Source organism: Cebus imitator, unplaced genomic scaffold, assembly GCF_001604975.1.
Source record: "Cebus imitator isolate Cc_AM_T3 unplaced genomic scaffold, Cebus_imitator-1.0 Scaffold104, whole genome shotgun sequence".
Lineage (NCBI taxonomy): Eukaryota > Metazoa > Chordata > Mammalia > Primates > Cebidae > Cebus > Cebus imitator.
The window spans coordinates 2,384,090-2,394,163 of NW_016107419.1; positions in this window are offsets into that span (position 1 = coordinate 2,384,090).

A 10,074-nucleotide genomic window follows, 5' to 3' on the forward strand; every position below is an offset into this window, starting at 1 on the left:
AATCAAAAAGTCAAACAACAACATATATTACCAAGAATAGGGATAAATTATCACCCTTGCAAATAGTTGGTGAGAAAGTAAAATGTTGCAGCCATTTTGAAAAAGAGTATAACAGTTCCTCAAAACATTATACACCGAATTAACATATAATCCAAAAGGGGTGCTCATATATATATGTGTGTGTGTATATGTGTGTGTGTTTATATATATATATATATATATATATATGTATATATGTGTATATATGTATACATATGTGTGTATATATGTATACACATATATGTGTGTATATATAATCACAAAACAAATGCCCATACAATAACTTGTGCACAAATGTTCATAATAGTATTATTGTTATCTGTTATCGAAGAAGTGTAAAAATTTCAAATTTTCATGGACCGAATAGATAAATAAAATGTGATTATCTACATGATGAAATATTACTCAGCTGGAGAAGAGATGCAATAATAACACATGCTATGACATGAATTAACCTTGAAAACATTTATACTAAGTTGATAAAGCCAAACACAAAAAGTCATATATAGTATGATTTCATAGATATCAATCTAGAGTATGTAAATCAATAAAGACATAACAGATTTAGGGGTTGGTGAAGTGGAGAAAGTGGAATGACTGCCAATGAGTATGGGGTTTGATTTGGAGGTGATAAAAATGGTCTAAAAGTAGATTTAATTAACTTCTTTGTTAATATACTAAAAAAATCACTGGTTTGTACATTTTAAAGAGGTGTGTTTCATAAACATAAATTTTATTTCAATAAAAAAGTAGAAAAAATGGCTCCAAAAATGATAATTGTTAAGTTAGCTGACTGAATAATTTGAATTTTAAGAGATGCTGGCTGCTATTATCTAAATGTTTGTGTCCCTCCAAATTTCATCTTAAAATCCTAACCCCCAAGATGATAATATCAGGAGGTGGGGCATTTGGGAGGTGATTAGGTCCTGTGGAATCAGAACCCTTATAAAATACAACTGAGCTGATACAGTTTGGATGTGTGTCCCTACCTAAATCTGATATTGAAATGTAATCCCCAACATTGGAAGTGGGTCGTGGTGGGAGGTGATTGGATCATGGGAGCAGGTTTCTTGTGAGTGGTTTAGCAGCATCCTCCTTAATACTGTCCTCATGATAGTGAGTGAGTTGTTGTGAGAGCTGATCATTTAAAAGTTTGCTGCACCTCCCTCTTTGCTCTCTTGCTCCTTCTTTTACCATGTGAAGTGCCTGCCTCTGCTTCGCCTTCCACCATGAGTAAAAGCTCTCTGAGGCCTCCCCAGTAACAGATGCTACTATTCTTCCTGTACCACCTGCAGAACCATGAGTCAATTAAACCTCTTCTCTTTATAAATTACCCAATTTCAGGCATTTCTTTAAGGCAAGGCAAGAATAGCCTAATACAGGAACTCATTGGCCCCTTCTACCTTGTAAGAACAAAGATAGAGGAGGCTGTGAACCAGAGTGTGGCCTCCCTGGACACCAAATCTGCCAGTGCCTTAATTATGAACTTGCCAGCTTACAGAACTGTGAGAAATAAATTTATGTTGTTTATAAGCCACTAGATTTTTGGTATTTTATTATAGCAGCCTGAAGAGAATATGACACTTACCTACCTTACAGTTAACATAGTAGGAAGAAAACCACCTGAGAATTTGCAAGTCAACACAGTTATTAAATTCTTGTACAATCAGAGACTGGGTCAAACTAAACTATGCTGCATACCTAGGCTTATGCAATGAAGCTGTCTCCAGGTCATCTTACCATGTTGACTGTCCTTGTTTTGTTTTATTTTGTTTTGTCTTCACAGCACTTTGGATTTGTACTTTATTTGTCTCCTACATGGGTGTTTGCACACTAGAGGAGCAAAATATAATAAAAAATAGAAAGATAAATTTAGAACATATCTTTATATGTGTTTAATTAAATTTTAAATTTAAGGTTTAATGGTATTTAACATGTAGTTAGCACTTGCATCTTTCTTATGTCTATGTCTGAGAAAACTTTTGGGTACTGTGAGAGATAAGTGGTAGTTCTACAAAGATGAGGAAATTGCAGTTACACTCCCAGTTTTATTTTGTTTTCAGAGCTTTCTAACACACTGTAATATATATATGTAGATGTTGAGTAGAGTCATGGATTATATTATCTGGTTTTTAACTAAATATTATCAAGTAGAAAATAGCATAGAAATATCTAAACAAAAACATGGATAAAAAATATTAACAATGCAAACAAAAAAAATGAAAAAGGCAAACCAGAAAGAATTCTTGGTCAACCAAGATTACAAATTATAAATGATGAAAATACAAAAAAAAAAAAAAAAAAACCTTGCCACTGATCTTCAATATAAATGTGACATCTTAACAAGAGATTGGAAATTATTTTTCAAAAATAGCCCTCATAGTTTGAACATTATATTTTGGAAATATTTTGAAAATCCTCATTATTATATGTTAGCATGGGCCAAGGAAATATAAGGAGGTCATAATTTCAGAATATTTAAAATTAAAAATTTGAAAGACATAAAAATATTTTCTAATCTTTAAAAAAGTTTCAATTAAGTGGATTCTCTATTAGTTTCAAATTATTTTTAATAATAAGCAACAAAAAATGGAAAAGCGGGCCCTAATTATAAGGAGCTTCTGCACAGAAAAGAAACTATCAACAGAGATAAGAGACACTCTAGAGAATGAGCGAAGATATTTGTAAACTATGCATCCAACAAAGCTTTAATATCCAGAATGTATAGGAAACTTGAATTAACAAGCAAAAAACAAAACCCTATTAAAAAATGGGCAAAGGGCATGGATAGATACTTAAAAGAAGACATACAAGTGGCCAAGAAACATAGGAAAAAATAATCAGCATCATCAATCACCAGAGAAATGAAAATCAAGACCATAATGAGATACCACCTCAAACTGGTTGGAATAGTTATTAAATAGTCAAAAAATAACAGATGTTGGCAAAGCTGTGAAGGAAAGTAAATGCTTATATATTTTTGGTGGGAATGTAAGTTAGTCTAGCTACTGTGGAAAGTAGTTGGGAGATGTCAAGAACTTAAAATGGAGCTACCATTTTATCCAGCAAACCCATTACTGGGTATATACCTAAAGGAAAATAGACAAAAAACATAAACTTGTATGTTCATTGATGAGCTATTTACAACGGCAAAGACATGGAATCGACCCAGGTGACCATCAATGGTAGATTGGATAAAGAAAATGTGGCATTTATATACCATGGAATACTATGCAACCATAAAAATAATGAAATCATGACCTTTGCAGCAACATGGATGGAGCTAGAGGCCATTACCCTAAGCAAATTAACATAGGAATGGAAAACCAAATACTAGTTATTCTCACTTATAAGTGGGAACTAAATATTGAACACACATGGACATAAATATGGAAACAATAGACACTGCAGACTACTAGGTGGTGGGTTAAAAAACTACCTATGGGTACCATGCTCACTCTCTGACAGGATCTGTACCCCAAACCTCGCCGTCAGGTAAAATTCCCATATGACAAGACTGTACGTGTACATCCTGTATCTGAAATATAGGTTGAAATTTTAAAATAGATAAGTAAACAAACAAAAGAAAATGAAAAAAGAAAATCGCCTTTTTAATTAGTTTTAAAATATCACAGATTTACCCCGGGGAAGTAGATAATGACTGACTAACTTTTAGTAGCTACGAAAATCAGTAATTGTTAGCATGACTGAAAAGAAAAAAAGAGCATCTTAAGTACTCAGGAGAATAATGTCCCTTAACAATCTGGCCCCCTCTAAGAAAAATGTCATTTTCATTTATGACAAATTTAAGAATCAGATGAATTTAGAGTTAAATTTTCTAATTGCTACTGAATGAACAATTAAGAAGGGAAACAAAGAAGGGAAATATATAATTTACTGTCATCATAAATATTCATAAGCATGGATACTATTCTTGTTTTTCTGGGGGAAAACTAAGCTTCAGATATTTTGAAAAGCTTTTCCAAAGTAACACAGAGATTCACTGACTTAGGATTCAAATCCATACCTCCTGACTCCTCAGTCAGCCTACCTGTACTTCCCTTGGGAGTTATTGATCCTTTTAATGGAAAATATTTTACTCTATTATATTAGACAGAATTCTTTTTTTGCCAACGTGTGGTTCATCCTGCAAGAGATGTGAGAATGCCTGTCTCATTTACTTTAGGCTTGGATATGTGTCATGCTTTGTTCAATGGGATGGGAGTACAATAGCATTGCCCCATCATAGCAGAAACTTTAAATAGGATTGTGTGATCCTCTCTGGCTATTTTGTGCTTCTCCCCTTTACCTCCAGCATGGTACTCAGAACAAGTTACGCTGGCCCCAGCTGAAAAGACATGGATTACAACTGAGTTCAGTGAAACTCCAGCCATTGAGCAGTTCTCATGTAATATGAGCAAAAAATAAAAGTTATGTGGGTTATTTAAATTTTTACTACTACTGCAAAAACTGAAAACATATATTTTATTCAACTTCTACCTTTATTGGGTCCTGCAACTATTTTATCAATATTTTTAAATAATGTACATATAATGAGACCTATTACCTATTATTCTCAGACAAGGCAGATTCTGCCTTTATAGGCAAATAATATGATCTTGCAATTATGCAATAGTAGGAATGAATTTAGGGCACTACAGAGAGAAATTATCTTGTGTTCTTGTTATCTCCTTTGGGTCATGTAGCAAGATTTTTTCTAGGAATAATGTCTCCTCTCCTGTAGCCCTCAAAAATGAGTAAGTATACAAACAAAACTTTTATATGCACCAGTTGTAATTGAGATAACAAAAAAGAGTAATATCAAAACAATATTCAAAGAAATTGTTTTCCATAATATACTCTATAGCTGAAATTTACTTACTCATTGATTGCAGTCAAATTATGCAAAAGCTAGTTATTCAGATCTCACTGGCCCACTAACAGAACGATTTACCTAAAATGTAATTCTACATGATATTGCCAATTGATATTAAGTGCCATTATAAAAAAATACAGTCTCATGGAACTCATTTCTTAGTCTCTTTTAAGAATAATTTGAAAATATTGTTTACTACACAGCAGAGAAATTTCTGTCTGCAATTTGTACAAAGAATAATATACTTTTCATTAGCAAATGTTTGTTTTGATCTTATCTTTGGAGTACATTTGTCTAACTAACCAGGTTCCCATTGTTCTTTTCAATATTAAAAAGATAAAGCTAAATTTGGCATTTATTTTTCTTAGATGTATTTTCCTATCATATTAACTTCTTGGTCGTTGTTTATTTCAATTTTTATCATTTTATATCCTATGTGCCATTGCAAATCCCCTAAAACTTGTAAATCCCCTAGAACAAATTATGGCATCATTTTAGAAGTACACTGTTTCATGTGTGTGTGTGTGTGTGTGTGTGTATATATATATATATATATACAGATTATATATATATAATTATAATTATAATTTTTACATGAATCTATACACATCTTTAGCTGCTTTCCCAAAATACCAAGGTGATAAAATAACGTATCTTTGGTTTCTTAGTGTAAAAATTACTTTCTATGTAATACCTAGGATCTGTTTAAGCTAAAATAATATAACTCTATAAATTCGTCCTCTTAAAACTAACATGCAGTCATTTTCTTCCACACCCACTACCAATGAGAGTAATATAGAAATAAGCCTCCCTTTTACAATACCTACTTCTTTCACATAGCTCTCAATAAAAACACCATGCTTCTCACACTTTCATGTGCATGTTAATCACCTTAGAATCTTGTTAAAATGCAGCTTCTGATTTAGTCATTGTGGAGGGTCTCAGATCCCATTTCTTACAAGATGCTGCTGATGCTTGTATTCAAGTAACTAGTGAAAGGGATTAGACTCAGCTAAATGCTACAGTTAATAATTTGTTATCCACCTATGCAGGAAAAATTTTAAGGTGATCTCAAAATTGTAAAATACAGCAGGAAATTGAAAGCACATAGGGGCCTGATGTTCCAAAAACTAGTTAAAACACTATATTTAACATACCATTGACCTAAAATTCCCCAACTTTCAATAATGCAGATATTTGCATAATGTAATCTATAAAACCAAAACAGTAAGCAGGAAAATGATGTAAAGAATAATAAATGAGTAAACATTCTTCACCTTGAGGAAAAAGCAATACTGTAACACCAGAAGCAGAACCTGAGTTACTGAATTTCAGCATATTACAAAAATAAATTCTGGAATTTAAGTTGTATAGTTAGCTTAAAGAAGATGTGATTGTTTATGCATTTTGTTTTGGTTTAAACAAATCTGTTGGCATTCTGCAAAGAGAAACAGAGACAAATGGTTTAAACAGACTTTCACTCTGTGTTTCAGTACACTGCCATAAAACAAGCAAGATGGAAAATTTTTGCTGGCGTTATCACAAGTGCTTACCATAAATATATTATAGTACATGCAGAAAGACTGCAGGGAAACCAGTGCTATCAAACTGTGGATTGATTCCATTCCTACTTTTTATACTGACTGCTTTTGTTTGTTTATTTTGGTTTGCTTTGTTTTGTGTGATTATCATACACAATTGAAAAATGCAGGAAAATACACCATTAATTTTCTCCATTATTTGCAAAATATTAATGAGGAATTATGTAAACATTGATAGTTTTAATGAAGGCAGCTTTTCTTTTTGTGAACTTATGGGTCTAGGAGGATACGAGTGTTTCATGTTATTAAAAACAATCTGCCTTGACGCTAGAGCATTTGCCTTGACGCTAGACTGTGATCTTCTTAGGGGATTTTCATTTATCATCTTTGGACCCTCTGAGCCTAACATAACTGTTGGAAAATAATTATTTGCCAAAATATTGCTTCTTTATGCTGTAGAATAATAAGAAAAATCTTATTAGCTAAAATTAATGCTATATTAAATTTTAAAATAAGTTTTCTGTTACTTAGAATACCATTAAAAATCAGTTTTCTGTTACTTAGAATACCATTTAAGCCTAATTATAGAAGGGTATAACAGTGGTAAAGGAGGTTAGGACAGACATGTCACCATATGAAGTATTTTATTATGGAAAAAAGTAAACAAGGGAAGAATCGAGCTCTTTATTTCTCTCTTTTTAATTTCACAAAATATATGAGACCACTTTGGGCTTATAAAAGTATGTATCACTTTCATGATGTTTGGAGTTTATATTGTGACCTTTAATTTAATCAACACAGAGCTTACAGGTGCAGGAATTTGAGACTGTTCTAATAGTCATCCGCTCCAAAATGTTGGCTCCTCCTCCTCAATTTGCTCAATTAATTCTCCTTCTCTCTTAATGATTAGTGGTGAGATAGGCACAATATTTCCCATATTGCACAACTGAATTATTTTATATATTGAGTACCTATTTGCATCAATTATTTACCAGTGAATAAGACCTAAATCTGCCTTCACAGTGTTCATAATCTAATTGATGTAGACAGGCACGATAACAGTACAGAATCATATGAGTGACACATTTTAACTCTTTTAAAATAGGAGAAACATCATACATATAAAAATGCTTTTATAGCTAAATTAACATGATAAAATGACACCCATTGAATGATCATCGAAAAATAAAACACTAGCAATACTTATACCACTATGTTCTACTCTTTTTTCTTTCTAAGCCCCTATTACAGAATGAAATGCTAGCTGAGATTTATCATTTGATTTTTAAAAATGTAGTTTATTAGCTAATGTGTGTGTTTTAGGAGTTTAAGAAATTATTTTAGGCAGATAGAGAGGAAAATGTGTCCTTGGGAAGTTTTTGTCTTTTTTTTTTTTAATTCTTTCTCCATTTACTTTATTCTCCTGCTGTCTAGCTAAGCAGCCCACACAGAACACAAATGAGTAGCACTGAAGAACGATCAGATTTTTTCTGTCCCCAATATTTCTGCTTCCTTCCTAAGCCCTGACCCAAGCCTACCTAATAATTAGGAATGGTTAGTACATCATTCTCTCTCTCAAAGAACAATTGAAATGGAAACAAGACATTAGAGGATTAGGCCTCTTCTTAATAGGGCTTAGGAGCTGGTATGAGCTCTTTATTCACAATGGAGTGTCTCGCCTTCAAAAACCTGGAATTTTTTCCCCCCATTGGTTCATAGATCAGCACTTGACTTTGAACCTAGCACCAAAAGGCCTGATCTCTGATACCCTGTACAAGAGCTGTTAGCGATGCTGCCATATGGATGGGCAAAACTGAGCCAATCCTACTTATGAAGGGAAGGCTTGGACATGAAAGGGAAGATACAAATGAGGAGTTGGAGAAAAACACAGTCCATACTTTTTTTTTTTTATTGTACATTAGGTTCTGGGTACATGTGCAGATCATGCAGGATTGTTGCATAGGTAAACACATGGCAATGTGGTTTGCTGCCTCCATCTCCCCGTCACCTACATCTGGCATTTCTCCTCGTTATCCCTCCCTGACCTCCCTCCCGCCCCTCCTCCCCCACAAGCTATCCCTCCCTTGGCCTCCTCCAACAGATCCCAGTGCTGGAGAGGATGAGGAGAAATAGGAACGCTTTTACACTATTGGTGGGAGTGTAAATTAGTTCAACCATTGTGGAAGACAGTGTAGTGTTTCCTCAAGGATCTAGAAACAGAAATTCCATTTGACCCAGCAATCCCATTACTAGGTATATACCCAAAGGTTTATAAACCATTATGTTACAAAGACACATACACATGTATGTTTATAGTGGCACTGTTTACAATAGCAAAGACCTGGCACCAACCCAAATGCCCATCAACGATAGACCGGACAAGGAAAATGTGGCACATATACACCATGGAATGCTATGCAGCCATAAAAAATGATGAGTTTGTGTCATTTGTAGGGACATGGATGAATCTGGAAACCATCATTCTCACCAAACTGACACAAGAACAGAGAATCAGACACCAAATGTTCTCACTCATAGACAGTTGTTGAACAACGAGAACACATGGACACAGGGAGGGGAGCCCATACTTTTTTGCTACAGTGTAAATAAAAGTGGGAATGAGGGTCTTGTTTTTTTGTCTTCTAAGGACCAAGAAGCAATTTTAAACTTCCTTGGTTTTTTTGAAAGCAGCATATTCAAAATGCCAGCAAAAACTCCTAACAACTGCAAAACCAAAAGAGGATCAAAGCTCACCAACATCCCTTCTTATGAAAAAGAATCTAAAATTCAGGGTGCCCTGTTCCCTTGTACAAGGGAAAATAATTAAGTCTGATTTATAGTAATCATACCACATTACACTTCTAAAAAAATATTAATATGTGTGATCAGGGGAATGTTTGACACCATTTTATTAACCTTCAACTTCAGTGGAAACATATAACCTTTTTCAAGTGTCCTTTTCATCACAAGAGTTCTAGTTAGTGTGTGTGTGTGTGTGAATACACACACACTTCTGCTTTTTCCTTTTGTTTTGTTGGTTAGTTTTGAAGCTCAGCAAGAGACCAATACCACATTGTAGTCAATCAAATAAAAGAACAGAAGGCCAAGCAATTTCTAAATTGTTATTTTATCAGATTGTTTGTCTCTTTTAAAACAGCTCCAGAAATGTTTTTTGTCTAGCAGGAAAGCTCCAGCTTTTAGAGCCCGGCCAGCAGCATTTGATATGCAAATCCTGGCCATTAGAAACTGGGTCTACCCAAAAATGGCGATTCTGGCCTCTTCTTCCTTGCCCCTCATACATCCTCTTGTGTATAGAACATCATGACACCCCACATTTGCATATTTAAAGGCTAGAGTGGGAGGGCCAGGTTTTTCCACAGGCCATGTGCGTGACATGCCTGATCAAACCAATCCCTTGAGCCCTATGCAAATCAGACACCACCTTCTCCAGCCTCCTCATGTAAGCAGCCATATTTCCACTGCACACAGGTTTCCTCTCTCAACTTTGAAGCTTCACACTCCCTCTGTCTCTGTACAGGGAAGCTATTTTCTTCTTCCCTCCTTCTTTCTTGCCTATTAGACTTTTCACTCCTTAAAACCACTCCACATGTATCTGTG